The sequence below is a fragment of the Calliphora vicina genome, chromosome 5, assembly GCF_958450345.1.
Source record: "Calliphora vicina chromosome 5, idCalVici1.1, whole genome shotgun sequence".
Taxonomy (NCBI): Eukaryota; Metazoa; Arthropoda; class Insecta; order Diptera; family Calliphoridae; genus Calliphora; species Calliphora vicina.
This window is the reverse complement of record NC_088784.1, coordinates 54,276,552-54,300,215: the sequence shown is the minus strand read 5'-3', so window position 1 is coordinate 54,300,215 and position 23,664 is coordinate 54,276,552. Positions and strand designations below refer to the sequence as shown.

The 23,664-nt window shown below is 28.3% G+C and overlaps 1 long non-coding RNA gene across 1 annotated transcript in view; it reads left to right on the top strand.

Moving 5' to 3' along the window:
- Positions 1 to 23,664, top strand: part of LOC135962249 (uncharacterized) — a 49,330-nt gene that overhangs the window by 657 nt on the left and 25,009 nt on the right. The window lies entirely within an intron of this gene.

The following is a 23,664-nucleotide window of genomic DNA, read 5'->3' as shown; positions in this document are numbered from 1 at the left end:
ACATAATTATAAGACAAAAAAATTCTATGAAGAACCATTGAGCAATTATTTTAAAGTTTAAACAAATTGTAATATTTTAATTACACTACACTTCGTCATATAGAACAAATACTGGAGATGGAAATTCTTTATATGTATAATTGTACCATGTTACAAAGTATACAAGATAGCGCATTCAAACTATAAAAATTTTATATTTTTTCGCATCTACGTCACAGTCACTGTTGCCAGATAATTTTGGTATAAAATCGTAAAAATTGGACTAAAAAATCGTCAAAATCGGCAAAAAAATTTTGAAATCGTCAGTTTTTTTTAGAAAAAAGAAACTAACAATCCAATAAAGAATTCACATATTTAAACAATTAATGTTGTAAAATATTTTCATATAAAAATTAAATATTTGTATACTCTTCACCGTGAGTTGTAAGGGCATATATAAGTTTATAATTCAGTTTGTATTTTTCATATTTCCACAAAAAGCCACGAATTACCTACATATATATCGAATACATTTCATATATCATATGAAAGGGATTTCAAAGACATTCCAAAGAAGTATGCGATATTCGAACCAACTATATGTCAATTTCGAAAAAATCAAGTATCAGGGGGGTTACTGCGTAACTCAATCTGAAAACGAAAATGTTCGAAAATATGTGTTAAATACATTGTAATTCGAAAAGATTTCCTTTCGAATCGAATTAGGAAGTAACTCCCCAGGCTTTATTAATTTTAAAAAGTCTTTAGTATAGGTTTATAGGCATCCTTCAAGTAACTGTTTGTATAAATGATTTAATTTTTTTATTAAATTGTCTTGGCTAAATATTCGTTCCGCATACATTTTTATATATCATCTTCTATCTTACAAAAACAATTATGGTTTGTATTTATTATATTAGTTAATTAAATGATTATATGAAAACCTTGATGTAAATATAGACTTTTCATAAAATCGTCATTTTGAGGACTAAAATCGGAAAATCGCACTTTGCCATTTTTACAATCAAAAATCGCCAAAATGCCGATAAATCGGCAAATCTGGCAACAGTGGTCACAGTAGTAATTGAGCAGAAATACAATAAGACAAACACTGTATGTGATTTAATGCAATTTTGTTTATATTTTTTTATTATGACTGATACAAAATTATTTATATTATTTTTTGTTAATGGAAACCAAAAGTAAAATGCAAACAAAAAAGTATTTAATTAATTAATTTTCTTCCGACCGCAGAAGCCTATCCATTTCTTTCGAAGAGTACCGTCTACCGGAAAAGGAAAAAAAACTGCAAAAAACCTCATTACTTTTGTTGCAATCCACAACAGCGCACATTATTTTAATTATGATGTATTATTTATTAGTTATACTTTCACACTATATTTTTTCACACAATTGGTCAATTCACAAGGTATCCTATCATGTCATTTGCCATAATGTCCCAATATTTCACAATGGTTTGAAAATGTTTTTATTGCTTTTTAAGTTAAAAATGTCCTAAAATAATACTACTCTGTATGCTATGTTTATTATGTTATCGTAACTAGCGACTTGCGTCGAACTCCAAAGAGTCGGTTAAGCCGATCCGCCGAGTCGTGAAATATTAGGAAATGATAGGAGACCTTGTGATTTGATCAAATGTTTTTTTACTTTTTTTCAAAACCAGCTGATGTGTGTACAAAGTTAATGGACCTGCACAATGCATTATCTATTTTTTCTTTGTATCATGTTATTGTACTAATTTAAATTTAAAATTTTTATTGATATTTTGTAATTTTGTTCATATCCGGTTGTAGTAGTAACCTTTCCTCTCTCTCTCTCTTTTAATTTATTTTAATTAATTGCAGCTGGCTATTTGTAAATTAAAATTTCCATACATTTTATTTTAAAGTAATTAGTTAAAATCTATTTATGCATTAAAAGTACTCTTAGATATTAATTTCTAATCGAAATTGTGTTGATAAAGAATTTATGAATACACATATCCTTCAAATTTCATAATGTAAAAATGTTTTTTTTTATCAGATCTCAATCTTTCTAGACATTTATAAAGGAAAGAAAAATAAATTTACTTAAAGTATTACGTATTTTAGATGTAAGACCTCATACTAACATACATTTTTATGCATGCATATTTACGTACACAGTTGAAACTACATACATGGACACTAGGGTGCCGCTTATATTGGACTTTTTCGATTTTCGGTGCTCCTAAATTTCTCCGTCATTTAAAAATCAAAGGTTTCACATTTTATTTTAAGTTTCGAGTTTGGGGACTAAGGACAATATTTTCCATATACAATTTTCGTAATTGAAAACACACAAAAAAAAAATAAATAAAATGTTTTTTCAATTACGAAAATTGTATATTCAATAATTTTTTTTATTAAAGTTCAACCAATAACGAAAATTGTATATTCAATTATCGAAATTATCAAATTCAAACTCAAAATTCAGTACAAAATATTAGAAAATTTTGTTTTTGAGCACATCAATTATGAAATAATTTAAACCAGCTCAATATTTGATAAATATTTGAATTGAAATATAGTTTTTTTCTGTGTACTGATTAAAATGATTTTCGGAAGTGGGCATTATATGGGAGCTATGACTAAGTATGGACCGATCGTTATAAAATTTAGTGACATGACTATACAAGTATACAAATCATTTGTGTTGAATTTTATTGGAATACCAAAATTTTTAAGAGCTTTATGCTAGATAAAGTTATTTTCGGAAGTGGACCTATATGGAGGCAATGACTAATAATAGACCGATCAACACAAAATTTGGTGAGGCGAGTTCGGCATAAATAAAACTTAACTGATAGCGCAATCGTATGGGGGCTAATAGAAATAATTGTCCGGTTCTGATCAAATTCAATAGGATTTGTCCTAGGGGTAACAGAACATTGTGTGCCAAATTTGGTCGAATTATCTTTATTCAGCTTAATCAACTCAGAAAGTCATCCTGAGCAGATTGGTATACTTTAAGGTGGGTATTGGAACAATATTTTTGTATGTTACAAACATCAGTACTAACTAGGGTATTCGAATTATTCGATTTTTCTCTTGTTCGAGTAAAACGAATAATTCGAATAAGAGATTTTAACTTGTTCGAATAATTCGATCACACGTTTAAAATTAATCGAATTATTCGAATAATTTAAATTTTTTAAAAAAGTAAAGAATAAAGTTTTGATGTCGGTTTTATAATATTTTATTGTTAAAGAAAAACAAAAAATAACGTTAAAGTTAACAATTCAAGTAATTATAATGTTAAATAACATTCGAAAACAAAGTCCATCATTAAATGTTCAACAGAAACATTCTGATCAGATTAATTCCCGAACAATCTAAAAAACAATTGACTAGCAAACCCTTTAGTTTTCGTTTTGGAGCTATGCTTTAAAAAAATTGAGCTGGTTGGACATGATCCCGAATTCAAATACAATATAAAAGTATTAAGAACTTTTTTATGTCGATCATTATTATGTCGTTTTAAATTGAGTAACTAATTCTTGGGGAATTACACAATAAAGGGAATCTGTCCAAAGTTTGATATCATTGTCAGTGAACGTGGCTAATTTGAAGTCAGGTAGTGTATGATTTACGCATTTACAAATACGCAAAAAGTTTATTAGCATGTTAGACAAAGATGTGCAACGATGTTTAACATCATGTATAAGACGAACTCCTTGCTTTTCTTGCAACAAAACGTTAGTTTGCAATATTTGTTTTTATCATTCGATTTATTAAATATTTTGCAACACTAAAGTACACTGTTAATAACATCACTTATTTCAATGTAATCATTATAAATGTCATCCTCAATATCATTTTCGACGGCCGTTTCAAAATCACATTCAACTCCACTTTAATCTATGTTAATATTTTGATTATTAATTGCAATTCTTCTAATATTTCGCCAGCTAACTAAGGAAAATATCTGAGCTTTATTTTAAGAAAAAAAAGAAAAAAGGGCCCATTTTTAAAAAAAAAAGTCAATGAGAAAAATCACATGGCCAAAATGTCAAAAATGTTTGGCCAAAATGTCAAAATTTGACCCCCTCTAACTCCGAGAGTTCTTGACCGATCTTGTTGAAAAATTGTGTCTGAATTACCATCCAATAGGTCTACTTTGTGCATATTTCATCCCGATCGGAAGACATGGATTTTAAAAGTTGGTTCACTTGACGTGAAATCCCCCATATATGTAAATTTATTCGTTTTATTCGATTATTCTACGTAAAATTGTTCGAATTATTCGTTATTCGAAAATGGTAATTTTTAAATTGTTCGAATAATTATTCGTAAGAAATTATTCGATTAATCGAACGATCATTACTCGAATGAATACCCTAGTACTAACCCAATACACCTTCCCCACTGATGTAGGTGGTGTAGGGTAGAAATATGAAAAATATATAATAAATGAAATTTATTCGTTAATATGAATTTGGGTACTCTATTAAACTGCTACTTTTTTTAACCTGGACATCTTTAACCCCTATTGTAAAGAATGTTGTGAGAACTGAAAATCGAGCCACCCTAATGCACACCCAAGTACTTTATGTCAATGATGAAATTTACAACGTCTTTATTTATCATCACTTGTCATCTTTAACTCATATTCAAAACCCGTCGAATATTTTACAAATTCACAAGCAAAATCTGTCTGTATGCAACTACTACTACAGTACAAGTCACATACACCTACATACATAGTATATAATATCCCAGCGGGAATAAAAATGCTAGGTCTTCACACTGTAGGCCTTCCAAAGGACATATTTACATATTCTAAAAGCTGGGACCGAAAATTACTGTTATTTTCGATTTTTTAAGAAAAAAAAAACAAGAACAAGAAAACATCGAAGAACAACTTACCATTTTGATTGCGATTTTTCTGATTAGGTGTGTACTTCTTGTAATATGGATATTTTTGTCAAAAGGTGGTTTTTGGTAAATGGTAAACATAAAGCTATGAGGAATTTTTAAGCCCCTCGACACGCCTTATTAAATTAAACCAATTTTGCAAATGCAGCTAGATGTAATTTTGTCTGCAAAAGAAGGCCTTCAGTAAGGCCCCTTTGCTGCATATAGATAGATGTATGTATGTATGTAGATTTTAATATAAATCTGCTGCGTTTTAAAACTACACGTACATTTAAATACAACTTGACAACGAAAAACTTTTAGCACTTAGTTACTCGCACACTCTTCCTTAACACGTTTTGTATTTAACACCTGAAAAGTTTCATGATTTTAATTTGATGCTTTTATTTGTCAATCGACATTGTTCAGGCACACACAGACGCACTCATATTCACGTTTTAATTTTCTAACGAATAAAATAAAATGACATTTTTCTCCAAGAAGTTAAAGAAAACTGTCTTCAGTCTGGTTTTCTGCGCAGAAATTCATATCATTTTCACATACACTTAAACAGTTAAAGGTTTCCAGGAAATGTAATTTTCTCTAAAGCACAAAACCTATGGAGATGTGTATTTCCACGAATTATTTAATTAAAACTTGCAGTTGCAAGAAATAATCACTTACTGTTTAAAAATTTCGTATAAATAACCTTTCTTTTTAAAATTGTATATTTATTAAAAAATAATAATAATTTAAATTTAGTATCAATAACTTTTCAATAAGATTTAACAGCAAATCTCTCATCAAATGTTATATTGTGTGAATAATGCATTTTAAACGTTTTAATATTATCACACCAACAACAATAAATATACTCGTTTATATAAAATAAAATTCAAACATGAAATGCAAAAGTTTAAATTACATTTTAAATGAAACATTTGCGGAGTGTGAAAACTTTTTTAATTTTTGTTAATTAAATGTGACACATGGCTCACGAATACCAACATGCATGAGCTCAAACATGAAATTTCATGGTAGGGAGGCACATTTATAATACGTGTATAATAGAAAATAATCCGCAGATAATTTATAGTAGAATTTATTCAATTACAATTTCATTATTAATAATAATTTCTTATATTTTTCCTAAAATTTTATACATTTTTACCAAACTTTCAGTGGCGGCTGAGAAAGGCCAAATAAATTTCACGTTAAAAAAATGGTCAGTCAAAGAATTACTATATAAGATTTTATCCCGACTTTTTCAATGCCTATAATCTGATAGAGTTCCCACTTTCCGTTTTATAACATGTTTTGTGTGTGTTTATCAAACGCGACACAGCGAAACAGCGAGCCAAACCGTCGCGTCGTCAAAATAAAATATACGCCGCTGGCAATTTCTATTATTTTTATTTTCAATTATATACGTAATAAGTTATTAATTTTTGTGTATGAACCAATTCTATTCTTAAAAATTAAAAATGCACCGCCACAAGTTTATGCGGACAGTTGACGCTGTACAAAGTTATCGATACAGATGTGCAAAAACGCAAACATTTAAACAGCAGGTTGCCACAAAACCATTTGTTTTGGAAATAAGTGTGTTTTAAAATTTACTAGTTTTGAGCAAAACTAGTTATAGTGAAGGCCATATTAGTTATTTGTCTATGGTTACAGCCTTAATGTCAGTGGGGTATCTATTTTGTTTGTAGGTGCGATTATTTCAGTATCTACACGTATTAGTATGAACATTAGGATGGCCCATAAATAATATGAAGTAAGGTTTTTGTATTGCATACAAATTTGTTTAAAACTAAATACAAAACACTAATTTTAAAGAAATATAAACATGTTACAAGCATTTCTACATTCATTTTTATAGCCGGAAATTCAATATAATTTTGTTGACGGGAAATTTCGGAAATTTCTTTATAAGTTATCTTATTTCTGCACGTATAAACAAACAGATTCTAATTTCAATAATAAGGTTAATTATTATCTCTCTGACAAAACCCACAAATTAACATTTCTAGTAACTCGACTTAATAAAATTTTAAATATGAAGGATTTATTAAGATTATTATCACTAAAACTTCTAAGTACATTCTTATATACCCACAAAATAATGATAATAATACTTTATTAAATTTAATTGATTGATTAACGAATTTTAATGATTTATTGAAAAAATCGTACTGGTTTTTGGCTTTAAATAATTAATCAATAGGAATCCACAATTTAATGAAATTGGCTATTATTAAATATAATTATTAATTCATTTAAAGTTTAGTATTAAATAAAAAAACGCTTTGGAATTTGCTTAGCTCTTATTAGGAAGGTTTTTATAAAAAATCTCATCTCACCACGTTTATCCTTTTATATTATTTCCAGTTTTAACTGAAATGATTTTGTAGAAAAATGTCTGAATAAATGAATTTTATTTTCTAAACTAATCATTTATAAGCCTTAAATTTTAATCTTGTGTTCCAAATTTTTGAAACAAAGATATATATTTTTTAAATTTTAGGTCATAGAAAAAACGCATAGAACGGAAGGAGAGATGAAAAACTTACTCCCTTTTCACACATACGGGCGATACAAAAACAAAATACATGCAATACATTCTCATGAATTAGGTTTTTGATAACATATTTTGGTTTTTGGCTCTCTGTTACCTATCTAGTTGTTGTCTATGTTATAGGTTTTCTATAAACACAATTTTCATAATACAGTAACCCCAAATCTATACAAATTTCTATTTGATTTAAATTTTGAACCAAATTGCTAAATAACATGATCATGGTATTGTGAAAATTGTGCCCTTAGTTCATTTTAGGAACGAACAAAATTATAGTTAAATTGGAAAAAGTGTTTCCCATAAGTTCTATAGATTTACTGAGTTAATTTTTTGCTACGTTACACTGTTATAGAAATATTTGTTTGAAACTAGAAAAATAAGTCCTTTTTTGTAATCATTTGGTCAATCTAAACCACATCCAGGCAAACACATACAATTTTATCCTGTGGCTGTGTTAGTGGATGCCAAAAAACAAAAATTAATTATACTTCCATTCTTCATTAAATATTTCCGCTGATGACTGAAAAAATTAAATATTTTTTATTAGTCGCAAATTTTGAAAATTTTCCATACAACTATGTGCAGTATTACTAAATTTATGTAGAGGGTGGCCCAAAAACTATTTTATTTTTAAATCATATGTTCTTTTTTACATTGTTTTTATTCGAAATGTTGACTATCAATCATTATCATACCTCAGCGGACCAAAATGAAATACGAGTACATCGTATTTCATTTTTTAAAAACCTTTATAATATCATATGCATTTTTACATTAAAATTACATATAAGTTAGTGCAAGCAGTTTGTGTGATTGGCTTGCTAGTGGATAACACAAATGGTCCCTGCCGTCGTACGGAACGTACCAACCGAATTCCGAAATCTTGTTATCAGCACGAATGACGACAATTGCCCTACATACCCACGACAGCCGGTTCTACGCACCGGAATGACCCGAATTCACTCGACCAAGGGCTTTCAACTCAGCAACCACTACTGCTACAACAACAGTTGATATTGGAAAACATACTAAAATATTAAAAATGGCAAACAATAAAAGTAACCGGGAAAAGGATTAAACCTCCTTTATATATTTTATGCTTCTTTCCATGGAAAGCTTCCTACATATTATCAATAATTGCAGAATCTCTGTCAATATCTTGTAACTCAAACATTTCTGACTTTATGCACGAACTTTTCTACTTGGCGAAAAACAATTGATGCTGTTTTTTGCAGTTTTATATTTATATTTTAACTTAAATGTTAATAAAACGAATAATTTAGTGAAAATACAAAGTGTATTTTATATATGGAAAATAGGTCATTTGTATTTTGACGATTTCAAAAATTTATGATTTTCAAACTAAATCTTCTGACAACTGTGGTTATCAGTGCTAATTAGACGCCTTGGAGCTTCGATTTGTCCCCTTAAGACTTTTTCTTGTAGGGTTCCATTAAAGACAGATGCTATACGAATAATCATGAAACGATTTACAACTTCAAGTCCAAGTATTGGAAAACTGGACTGACAGGGTATGCTACTGTGTGTTCCATAAATAATGTGAATATTTGGTTTTTCTTAAACAGTCAACCTATAATTGTACTACCCTGTATGTGCACTTGCATGAGGACAACATGCAGGTTTGTTTTTATTACAACATGATTTAAAAATGTCTGATGTGAAAAAGTTCAATTTGCAGAACTGTTTTTATTGTTCTAGCAAACAATATTAAAAAAACAACAAAGTTGTTAAAATTTTGTCAAAATACATACTACATACACATAAATACAATACATATATGTATGTATATGTTTTTTAAGTAGAACTTTAGTTTTGATTTTTATTTACCAACTTACATACATACATATGTATGTATGTATGGATATGTACCTCCATATGTACATATGTTGGTAAAATATCCTACAGGATACATGTGTAAACACTTGAATCTCAGTTTTACGTGTGTGTCAAGGGTGATAATTCCGCTTAGACTTATTTAATACAAAAAGCGAAAATAAAATAAAAAATAATGTTTATCTATTTGAAATATTCCAGGCACACAACATTTTGTTAGATTTTTAGAAAAAAAAATAAATATGACACATTTAATGCTTTTAGTAACAAAAAAAAAATACTTCAATTAATAAGTTTGTTTGTATTTAATCTCATACGTTGTTTTAGTGACAGCAATAACAACAAATTGACAATAGTTGTAAATAGTTAGAACTAAAATCTAAATGTCAAAGTTTTAAGTTTCAGGGATTACTGATGAATACGTTAGCATCTGTGTATAGCTGTGTACATAAACATAAATATTTATTTAATAACTTTAATGCTTTTATACGTGCGAAATTTCATATATGTATAAGGAGATGGTTCAGAAATTATAAGTAAAATTAGAAAAGGGCGACCTATAAAGTTAAATTTATTCCTCAATTAGGAAATTTTCTACGTATACATTCTTAAAATTAGAGTTTGTCTTTATTTACAATTGTTTGTTTTACACTGACATACATACATTTGTGACTAATGTTACAAGTCGAAATGTCAGGTTATAAGACAGCATTAGCAAACTTTGGCAGTATTCGTATATGTACAATGTAGATACATACATAAATATAATCATGGTTTAATATAATCAAAACATTGATTAAAATTTTCATAAAGTATTACGACAGAATTAAAGGAAAACATTGTATCTCACACCCACACCACACTCACGTTTACTTGTGTTTTTTTTTTGCACAAAGACAGTTAAAATGTTTAAGTGTATTCACAAATATGTAGATGTTCCCACGTTATTTATAATTTTTTCATTCATACATCCTTTCATCAGGATTATTTTTATATATATTATATTTTCTGCTGTATGACAAGACTTCTAAATTTTAAAGAATAATTAAGAATGTTTTTCATTTACTTGTCGAGTAGACTGTATTAAAACTTATAAGAAAGCTACGATAATTTATGAATTTTACTTTGTCTTTTAAGTTTTCGTAAAATACTTAACAAAAAAAATGCAAATTGAAATTTCCACGTATTTCCAGCGAAACTAATTTTAAAATAACATGTCAAAGGCAGTGATTGAGGTTTATAAGGTATGGAAACTGATGCTTCTTCGGCGGTAGAAACCATAGTTATTGTTTCATAGTCGAAAACTAAAAAAAATATATGGGTATTTCCACATTAACTGCAGCCGTGAGTTAACATGAAAATGTTTATAATTAATAATCTTGTATCATTGTATATGCATTGCATTTTTACTTTACACTAATAAAAAATATATAAATACACCATTGAATGAAATACACCATGCAATGCAAATGCGCAATATTATGAATACCGTTTATATATTATTACAATTGATTTATGTCTATATTAAAGTTAACTATGTTGAATTTTGTGTGTTTACCAACATTTTTAAGCGATTTATGCACGTTAAAGTGATTTTCGGAAGCGGGTATATATGGGAGCTATGACTAATTATGGACTGATCGTAACAAAATTTGGTGACATGAATTTTGTGTATATAAAACTTATTTGGAGCGGAATTTGTGGAGATACATATATAAATTAAACATTTATGACCGATAAAGTCCAATTTCGGGAGGACATTCGTATGGGGGCTAGGTGAAATAGTGGACCGATTTCAGCCAGTTTCAATAGGCTTGGTCCTTGAGCCGAAAAAATAATATGTACCAAATTTGATCGAAATATCTTCAAAATTGCGACCTGTACTCTGCGCACAAGGTTTACATGGACAGCCAGCCAGCCAACCAGACGGACGGACGGACGGACATCGCTTAATCGACTCAGAAAGTGATTCTAAGTCGATCGGTATACTTTAAGGTGGGTGTTAGACTAATATTTTTGGGCGTTACAAACATCTGCACAAACGCATAATACCCTCCCCACTATGGTGGTGTAGGGTATAATTACAAGGTCCGACCAATAAATTTTGATAGAAATAAAATAAATATACATCTGAATTTCATTTGAGTAGGGGTTAAAGTTTCCCAACTCTGGCACATTCTTGTTGTTAATCGGCATAAGAAACCATGTGATCCTACATTTTAGGTATAAAATGTTTTCAGAAAATTTATGTAAAATGTTACGGAGAACATTTTTGTAGATTATGTTAACCCTCTAAATCCTCAAGGCAAGCAAAAAACACCATTAAAGCAGGGATTTAAGGGGTTAAAATGTTCCGCAAAAATATTATCCGTGAAATTTTACTATAAGTCCCCGAATACATCAAAACGGAAAATTCAACAGAAAGTCAGAAATAAGACACAACAAAAGAGAGCCTAGGGTTAATTTTGCATTTATAAGAATTTTATTTTAAAGTACCCCACAAATTTAGCATGAAATATTTTACCTTCGATAGCATATTTGGATAATAAGTATTCATGAATTGCATTTTTTAGCTCTAGGCAATTACACTTCATTATCATACAATGTCCAGCATATAGCTATAAGCGAATGAATGCTTTTGAATTTATAGCGTTCTTCAATGGGTGCGCATGTCTGATGAAATTTTTGACCAAAATTCAACAAAAAAAAATTATTTTTTAAATTCCCATATGGATTACTTTGAGAACCAGTTGTCAACATAATCTGATGAGCATAGTGAATAATTTCATCAGACATTCGAACCCATTAAAGAACGCTTATAGCTGAAATATGCTGGACATTGTAAGATAATGAAGTGGAATTGCCTAGAGCTAAAAAATGTAAATAATGATACTTCCTATCCAAATTTGCTATCGAAGGTAAAATAATAGAGATATTAGTGATTTTTAGTTAAATTTGAACTATTTTTTTTTCTTGCTAAATTTTTGGGGTTATTTAAAATAAAATTCTCTCTTGTTGTGTCTTATTTCAGACTTTCTGGTTGAATTTACCGTTTTCGTGTATTCAGGGACTTATAGTAAAATTTCACGGGTAATATTTTTGCGGAACATTTTAACCCCTTAAATCCCTGTTTTAATGGAGTTTTTTGCTCTTTTTTAAAAGAAGGACAAAAAAGACCCATGCCTTGAGGATTTAGAGTGATAACATATTCCACAAAAATGTTCTCCTTAACATTTTACATAAATTTTCTGAACACATTTTAGGTATAAACTCATGGTTTCTTATGCCGATTAACAATAAGAATGTGCCAGAGTTGGGAAACTTTAACCCCCCTCAAATGAAATTCAGATGTAAACTTTCAAAACGCCGATACACGTGTCTCTTTGTTCTCCTCTATCATAATTTATTGGTCGGATCTTGTAATTTTGGAAAAAAATTGATTTTGTTGTATAGTGTAATCAATTGTTCTTTGTTTTTAACAATTAAAGTCAAAATTATTTAATTAACATGTTTGATTATTCGAATAATTGTTTAAACGAAAATTTGGTTAATCAGGATGTTAGATTAATCGCACATCCCCATTTTAATACCAATAAAGGAAGCCAAAATATATTTAGAATATTAATATTAAATATTGTACAGTAATGTGACTTGGTATTTATATATTTATTGTAATGAAGATAAAACTACAATTCAAGATTAGTATTCTTCACACATAGCTGTGTCCTTTTTATTACATTCACCATCAAGAATATCCACAACTTGCTATTTCTGCATACTTTCAACACTAATCTTTTAATAAACATATATTTTTATGGAGTTTTTATTCATTCTTTTACATTTGAATTTACATTTGATATATGTACTTATATGTTTAGCTCTTTAGATTTACTTAAATATATATCGAGTACTTATATTCAATATCCACTGTATTAGCTTTTCATGAAAATAAGTGATTTGCGTTAATCCAGAAATATAACATTTTATTCATGTTTAATATCTAGTATCTCTAGAGACTTAGAGAACTATGTAGGATTTTTCGGAAATTCATCCCTTCAAATATTTTGATATAGTCATATCAGAGTGAAATTTGTGGAGGTTTTTGCATCAGTGGTCACGATGGTATATTTTTTTCAAAAATTCCTACTCAACTATACTGCATATCTGTAGATGAAACCACTGATTTGTAGCTACATTTTCTACAGGGTAATAGCTGAATATATTTCATATCTGACTTAACCAAGGATAAGCATTATTTGGCCCTATTAGAATGCATCAGAGCGATTGAAAAATGCATCGTTTGTTTTACCACTCACAAGTAAAATAAGCAGTCTCTAAGAAAAAAGTGTTAACATATTTCATTAACTAGGATCCAATTAAAAGGTTTGATATTTTACAACAAAACTCATTTAAAATTTACACTCAAAGTACACGCTTGTAAGCACATAAAATTTTCTGAAAATGAGCGAATTCACTTAATTGTGAATAAATTCGAAAAGAATCCATCGATTTTTATGGTCGGTATCTCATTCTGTTGCCATTATATGTGGCTTTGCGATAAAGTAACAAATCTGAACAATTTCTGCCGTTTTTGATTTTTAATTTTTTTTTAAACAAAAAATTTGATATTTTCACGTAAAAAATATATTTTTTTGCTTCAATTTGTTAATATAACTCCGAAACTACTGAGCCGAGTGAAACGCAATATATATGTGAAAATGTGTACATTAGAGTGACAATCAGTTGTATGGACAATCAGAGTGACAATCAGTTGCATTAAAATCGGCCCAAAAATATATAACATTTCGCTATCTTTTCATTAGAAATTCCAAATATTGAAAAATTAGACCTTTGACCTTCACGATTCAAAGGTTATCGTTTTCCGATTTTAGTAAAACTTTCAGAACATATTTAGAATTACAAGGACTATAATATTATGAATAGATTTTACTTAAAATTTATAACAGTATGGAAATTGGACTCATTCGCCTAAATATGGACAAAAAATTAGTTTTTCTTGAAAAACGCAAAATTTAAATCGCTGGTACGGAAAAAGTGTAAGAGGTAACATAATTTTTTCATATTTTTATTCCCTATTTTGATCTCAATAAACCCCAATGTGATGATCGAAAAAATCTGAAATTTGTTTAACAAAATTTTTAAAAATTTGAAAACGTAGTTTTGAAACAGCCGTTAAAAAAAAATATTTTTTTTGGCCATACCTGCGAATAGGTTAACGGTATCCTACGAAGACAAAAACTCATATACAAGTAAATATGGAAATATTTTAAGTAAAAATTAGCTTTTATTTTAATTTTTCTCGAAATATATTAATTTTTTTCCTAAATTTTTTGTTCAAGTGGCCTGAAACACGTTAATGGTCTGGCGAATTTGTAATAACTTCAAAATTTTTTAATCAAATTTTGTCATTTATATCTCATTACAACGATAATTACGTACACATTTCGATTCTTTTGCATTCAATTGCAAAAGTATTTATTTAATAGCAAAATTTTTTCAAAAACTGAAAAATTTGCATTTTTCTCTAATTTTGGCGATAATACAGTTTTTGGGTCATTTTGAACCAAAGGAGAAACAGGGTTAATTTCCCAAAAAAAAATTTTAATGTAATATTCATTAATATAAATAAATCTACACATTTCTAGAAAACAATGCAGAAAGTTAACGAGTTTCACATATTTGTTCCATATTAACAGTAAAATTTTGCATATATCTGAACTTTGACCTCGATGCGCGTCCAGAAATCGTTGCCCGATTTGGCTCAAATTTTCAGCACTTAACATTTAGGCCTAGTGTCACAATATTCCACCCGGCACTCTTTGAAATCTAAAAAAAAAATCGGCTGTCACTCTAGTGTACATAGCATGGAGAAAATGTTTTCAAAATTCAATCAATCGAAAGAAGTAAAAAAAAAGTAAAATTTTGTGAAAATGAGCGAATTCACTTTATTGTCAATAAATTCGACAAAAAATCCATCGATTTTTATGATCGATATCTCATTCTGTTGCCATTATATGTGGCTTTGCGTTAAAGCAATAAACTTCAACAATTTTTGTCGTTTTGTATTCTTCGTGAGTTTTTTAAAACACAAAAATTGGATATTTTCACATACAAAATATATTTTTTTTCTTAAATTTGTTATTATAACTCCGAAACTACTTTACCGATTGAAACGCAATATATGAACGGATTAAAGGACATATAAATGTAAATTTTTCATTAATTATGTGGAGAAACGTCTAAAAAAAATCACAATTTTACTTAAAATTTTTTTTTAAAAAAAACTCTCCATAGAATTTAAAATTTGGACCATATTTGTACTACTGGAACCACAATACATCAAAATTGTGTAGTAGTATAAAAAACCTCTAAAATTTATTACATTTTTTTTAATTTTCTGAGTATTTCACTAATTTCGTTAATACGCCATTTTATTGTAATTATTAATATATACCGAAGATTTAGCTGAAATCGAAAAACGTTAATCCTACCGGGATCAAGGAAAAATGTTTGAAAAAAAAATAAAGTTCAGGCGCTACAGGTTAACAGTCTCCAATTTGACTCAACTTTTCAACATTGCAATTTTATACCAAGTGCCACACGAAACCGACCCTCAATCCTCGAAATTGGAAAAAAGGTAAAAAACAACAAAGTACATGTGTGTGTGTTTTAGTATTTTTCAAAATAAACAGTTGTACTAAGTATTTTCCTCAAAGCCTGTGTTTATTTATATAGAATTTACATTTTGTTAACATATTATCAGCCTTTGTACTACTGTCAATATTTAATTCTGTTTGTATGACTTTTTTACGAAATCCCATGAAAAATGTTAGACATAAAGTGTTTGAGGATTTAAACGTTATAAAAAGACCTGATTGTATGAACTTTGGCAATGATAAAAATGCAAAAATAACAAATGTCTTTGAAGGATAGAAACATTTCCAAGTAACATTTGATCACGGGTATAATCGCATTATGAACACTGAATTCTGACTAAATATGACAATAAAGAAATCTAAATTAATGTTTTAAAAATTGCAATGTAACTATTATTAAGCCAGTCACACATATCGAACAGCAAAAAAAGCTTAACCAACAATATTTTCGATTCTCGATTTTTGATTCTTTACATCACATGTCAAAATTTTCAAAAAACATTTTTCTAATTAATTAAATGTTACAAATGTTGGCAGCAACTCATAATACCGTGTAGCTAAAGCATTGTGTATGATCTAATAGAACAATACAATGTAATGCCATTTTATATAGTGGTTATGACTGGAAAAAATATTGAATTGAAGATGACAAGGACATGAGTGCAGAACATGATATTAAAGTTCGACTGATATACAAACAGATACTACGAGAACGTGCCATGCATAGTAAACTAACTCTTCAAAAGAAACACACACAAAATTCTATGAAATAAAAACTGACGCAAAAAAAAAACAAACAAAAAATATCCAAGTAAAAAAAAATCATTCAAAAAGTTTCAACAAAAACATAGTAAATAATAAAATAAAAAAGCAACCATCAAATTCACAACAGGATAAACGAAAAGAAATAGACTCTAATCTCAATTGTAATCATAACTTTGTAGGTTTAGATGATTTTTATTTATTCTTTTTTATTTTTGTCAGATTTGACCTTTAAGTATAAAAATAAATTGCATTTTATTTCAAATATCTACAATAAAAGAAACTCTACAAGCTGTTTAAATTGCACAAAAGACAAAGTCCAAGTAATGTATTCCCGGATGTAGTATATTTATAATATATACTCGTACACTTCATACAACCACATCTCTATACTTGAATATATGAATGTACATATATTGCATGTATGAGAATACTAATGGACCACAATCAATAAGAATTGCAATCGATATGGGTTGAATGAAGGTATGAGAAATTCTTTCACACTTTCGCCCACACTGAACAGCAAATACTTACGTTGAACTATTCGAACACGTACAAATGAAATATTGTATTTTAACACCTTGGGTTGCGATTGACGGAACTTAACACCACCTTACATACATCTTGTGTCAGTGCAAATATAAAGATTCCTTCATTTACAATAGTTATTTATAGTTGAGCAATTTGAAGGATCACAGTTTAAACCTGAAATTGCCTTAAACGTTAAATGAGGCATTACATACTTGTTAACATAAATTCGCAACAGCTTTCTTCTCCAACTCATTTTCAATCTCTTATAAATTCATGGAAATGATTTTAACTGATTTATTGAATCTTATGCCCACAAACATAGAATTCACTTCCTTAAACTAAAATTATGTTTAACTTTTTTATGTTAATAGTACGATTTTTCTTTTAGTTTTTTTTTTAGAATTTTCTCCTAAAATTAATTTGTCAAAGGAAAGGATTTTTCAAGACGCCTTTTTCATCTAATATAGAGATTGTACATACATATGTATGTATATTGTATAATTGTTAGGGTATTCAATCGATTAATCGGTTAACTGATTAATTTTGGTCGATTAACTGTTCGAATAATTTAAATTTGACGATTTTCAAATAACAAATAAATCGATTAACCGAAATTTTATTTTTTTTGCTCTTAATATAGAAATATAGTTTTAAACACACAAATTTAATTTCTTAACTCGTTAACATTCCCTACTAGCAATAGTTTTTTGATGTATAGTACGAAAACTGCAACTAAGGAATTAGGAAATGACATTTTTCGACATGGTAATAGACAAAACTGAAGAAATTGCTGAAACGAGTCTTTTATCAGAACTTAACAAAACTATTAAAGTATTCAAAATCTAAAAAAATCCAAAAAGGATTACAATGGTATGATAAAAGAATGCATAGAAAAACCTAAAAAAAGAACTAAGAAATTGGATATTCTTTATGAGGCCTTACTTTCTATTTCTCCAACATATACAATCAGTGATACAGTTTTTTCAAGTCAAGTTTTATAAAAATCGTTTAAAAGGAAATCATTTAAATTATCTTCTTTTTTTAAACGATTTTTTCAGAAAATCCTAAAAATTCACACGTGTATATTTATTAGTTTGTTGAATTGTTATATTTTGTTTGTTTTTGTTATTTTTATTTTTATTTTCAATTTAAAATTAAAATAGAAATTATTCTGTTAATCGAATAATTTAAAATTAACCGATTATTAAACCTCGATTAATTATTTGCACGATTAACCGATTAAACCAGAAAGACGATTAATTGAATACCCTAATAATTGTATAATTTCGAATGAAATTATTACGACTTGCAGAAGCTGAATGTAAGAAAAGTTATTAGGAACGATACGATAACGGATCAGGCAAATGCTGGTTTTAAACTTTGGTGAAGATTAAGACGGCGAGAAAAATTATTAAAACAGAACTACTTATGCGTTACATATTTTTAACTAAATGATAATTATTTTACTTCTGTGATAATCATTGAATAGTAGTACATATTAGATGGGAATTCCCTGGAATATTCAGATTCGTGCGATAGCCAAATATGTTGTTAATTGAATTATTCTATTATATCTATAGATTTGTTCAGTTCTAGCAACAGATAATCAGTTTTTTTTTCACTCAACTCAATCGACAGCAGAAAACTTCGGTGATTGAGAATGAATTTAATTGAAATTTGATGATCTTAAAGGAATTAGGGGCCTAACATATATATAAATATTTAGATAAAATAATAACACTAATAGTGGTTCAAATTTATTTATCTACAATCCGAGTTGAAAAAATTATCTTTCAAATTAACTAGTAATGTTTTACAGATTTAACATACATAGTTGAAGTTCTTACATTTACCTATCAAATGCCACTATTAAATTAGAAGACCTTAAAAAAAGTTGAATAAACATTATACAACCAATTATAATTATTTTATACTTCTTTTGAAATGGTGGTAAAGTAATAAGATAATAATTTATTCGAAAAAACTTTAGTAGTTTTTGGTTTAATTTAGTATTACAAATTTTCCGGAATTTCCGTTAATGATTTTTTAATTTCCTCTCGGGTAAAGAAAAAGTCCGGCAAATTAGGAAATTAGTACAAATTCTAACTTAATTATTTATATGTATTACAAAAATTCAATGCAAAAATATAAAAAAAAATTAAAATTTAATTGATTTTAATATTTTAATATAAATACATATTGCATACGCAGTTCAAAAGTGACAAAACTCAAAATTTTAATTTTTCAGAAATCAAAAATAAATATATACCAATTGAAACATAATGAAACACATTAGTGTTTTTTTTAGCCACAGTTAACAACAACAGAATACACTGATATCTTTTGTATAGATAAACAAGTGTATTGTGCATAGTTTAAGCGTAAAATTCATTTTTCGGGTTTATATAACCAGACAAATTAATTTTGAGTTATGAATACTCTAAATGAGCTATAAAAAAGCAAAGCATTAAATTTAATTCAATATTCTTTATCAATTGTTAACTAAGAAATTATTTTCCATAACATCTGATTATTATAATTTCGGACATTCTCCTACCAGATTTTATGTATATTTTGCTGTTTTTCTCCCAAATCCATTGTTATGATAGTCCAAAAATCATCAGGAAAAAATACCTCAGTAAATGAATTAGTTACATATAAGTGTATAAAATATGTATATGTAAGTACATCTAGTTAATATGAACCTATTTTTATTCCATATAAATTGTTCGTTAAATCTTTGTGTTTCTAATTTGATACTTCATTCACACACAGCCACATACAAAGACATGTTTTTATTTAAAAAAAATCATATCCATACATGTGTATTTTTATCTTTTTTATTAACTGGTATTAATGTATAACACACACAAACAAAACAAAATTGTTTAAAAAACCTTTAATATTCTATCTAAATGTTGGTACATATGTACATTAGGATGGCTCTTATTTAGCTTTTCTATTTCCGATGCTCCTAATGTCGAAAATTTCCTCCGTCATCTAAAAACCAAATGCTGAAAATTTTAGCATAATCGGATAAGGTTTAGAGATTGAACATTTTATTTAAATTTACGAGTTTTTGGGTCAACGTAGCAATATATACATACAAATTTAAAAAATTAATTGTTAATTAAATTAAAGTTCTGGATTTATATGGTGGCTATGCTGCGTCCTTGGGCCGAAAAAACCTTATGTGCTAATCGAAATATCTTAAAATTTCGACTGAAATTTGAGATCTGACATATGGGAATATGTCATCGTACGTGGCATTTTTACACTTATAGAGTGGAATAAATTTTGCAAATATAAGAGTATCTAAAAAATAATTTGGTCTTTATGTTCCATTCAGAGAGTACTATACTTTAAAAAGAATAATAAGTCTTTCGAAACATTTTTGTCCAAAATATCGAGCGTAATAAGGGTATATCGTACGTGACATAAAACGGAAGTAATTTATTTTTAATTTCTTACACTAAAACAAGTATTTTTCCTTTACAATCCATCATATTTAAATAAAAATAATCTGGATGATTTTGTAATAAATAAAATATACATATATTCGATTTCAACAAACAATTTGATAATAGCAAAAAAACCATCAGAGTCAAATTCATTTCATACTACAGTAATTTTGACTTACCTGCACAATCAACTTTGCACGAAATTTTGTGCGGGTAAGTTAAAAATGCAGTTAACCTCAATGCACTTACCTGCTCATTGATGCTGGTAAGTGCATATACAGTTTACTGCCCACAAAAGCAGCTAAAGGCAAATAATTTACACGAAGCTTTGAGATTATTCCGTCTAAAAATAACGTCAACTTGATATTTTAACTACTTTTAAAATTATCAAGAAGTGTACAACATATTTTTTCATTCAAAATCGTATTTTTCTTATTTGTTTTGATTTAATTTTGTATTAGGCAGCTAAATTAATTTTTTTTCATGAAAACCAGTTATAGCTTCCAAAAGTATTATGCACTTATCTTAAATGTGCAGGTATGAACAATGCACTTAAATTAACGAATTTATATGGAGTTTGGTAAATAAATATACAAAACACAAGTTTTGTGCACTTATATGCAAAATGCTCTTAAGTGAGAGGCAGGTAAGTCAAAACTACTGTACATGAAATTAAATATAGTCAGTTTAAACTATTATGTTTGCCCTTAAAATGTTGTACTAAGCTCTAAATACTTTCACATAGTAACATTTTAGTATTTTCTCCTATTCAAACCATATGCTAGAAATTGTATGGTTTTATTTGGTATCAAGTTATAATATTGGGTAATCCATCTCAGAAAATGTTTACATTTTGGATTTTTTTTAATTTTTTTTGAAAATATGTATAGCTATTTTGAACCAAAACTCGAAACTTCAAATAAACTATACAACCCCCAAACAATATCCTATTTTGCTCAAATTTGGAGTATTTTATTTTTAGATTCAAAATAAGTGCCACCCTACAACATATTTAGGTGTATGAATGAATGAATGTATTAACCATAGATAAATACACATAGATCGGAAACTCTCCTGTCAAAGACCTAACTCAATTGTCAAAAACCTAAGTGCTGAGAATGTATTGGCAAAAAAAAAACTATGTTAAAAGAAAAAAACACTCGTATGTGTGATTATGTTGAGTAATTTTTTCTCCATTTTCCGCTCTATGTGTATTTCTCTATGGTATTAACATTATACAATGTGGTTATGTGAACATTAGTTTGAGAATCTAAGGATACAATAAGAGGAAACTAATAGACACATTCACTGAAGGAAAGAATGAAGGAACGAGCGAGCGAGCGAGCAAGCGTGTACGAATATGTAGTTGGACTGTAATGAGGTTTCTAATGCCACTATAGAATCGCACATTGTCGAGTACGTGACAGTTGTTGTGAAAGAAGAAAATCTTATTGTAAAAGTTTCTGGCAAAATGGAGTTACCCACACATTACTTAAGAAAACTTTTAACATTTAATGTACAACAAAAGTGGTGTATTTATCTATGGATGTGTTTGTTTGTACTCACTCGTACTCGAGTCTCTAAAATGTCTTTGTCTTGCAATATAAAATATGTGCGTATGAGAATAGAACAATTCCGAGTATATTTTTGTATTGCAATATTAACTATTATACCCTACAACATAAATGGACAGTGTATTAAGTGAACTTTCCATTCGTCTAGCTGGCTGACTGGCTGCACATGTAAACCTTGTATTTATTCGGACTAAACTGGTTTATTCAAAACGAAACTCTAAATGTTTGAATTCACCACAAATAAATTGTACTTATTTAAAAATAAAGCATATCTAAAATTGTCGATTGTCGATCGATCCATAATTGACCATTGATCCTATTAGTTCAATATATACACAATCATGCTAATTAATTGTATACTGCCCAATTCCATAATATTGGGAAATTTTGTATGTACATATATACATTCAGAACATAATTGGTCATAAGCCCCACAATCCAAATATTTTTTCAACTCGTTTCAAAAATATCTATGATATGGAATTTACAATTTTATTAAATTTTCAACTTAGTCATGCACGACAACGTCGAATAAAATTATTGAAATTTAAAAAGAAAACTTGTTTGCTTAGATACTTGGTGTAGAGTATTATATTTCTGGTCGGTCTTGACCGACTATGCTTTCTCACTTATTTTATATGTATGTATGTGTGTGTGTATTTGTTTTAGTATTTGTTCATATACATATGTATATAAAAGAAACGAGTAAAAGATTAAGTCCTGATAGTGGGTTGTATGTATGTTGACTTGAGTTGAAAAGTGAACTTTTCCCTTCATCCTACAACTTAATTCATTGCCACAATTGTAACCAAAACTATTTGCACGGATTTAATAGGTTTAATGACAAAAAACAAAAGACACTCACAAACATGTACTCTCATGCTCACATATTAGCACATATTTAAAATTTTTATGTTTGTTTTGTTGTAGAAAAAGATTTTGTTGAATTTAATTTAATTTAGTTTTGTTTCTTGTTCTTTTATTTTATACAATTTATTGGCATTTTATTATTAATGGAAGACAGGACATGACTGTTTTTAATTTGTCCCCTTTTCAATAACACAATTACCTTTGTCAAATTATCAACATTCTTTTTATACCTACACTTTTCCCATATTGGGTGCTTTCAGCCAAATATTCACAATGTCTTTGTAGATGAACAAATATGCCTTCGAAGATAAATCCACAAATGAAAAGTAGACAGGCCCATAAAAATTAAATAAAAAATGTTAAGCCAATCGGTAAATTCAACAACTTCATATAAGTATACTTAAAAGAAAATGCAATAATATTTTTTTTTTAAAGAATAAAATCTTATGTCGTAGAACCATTCTCGGCTATTTTAGAACC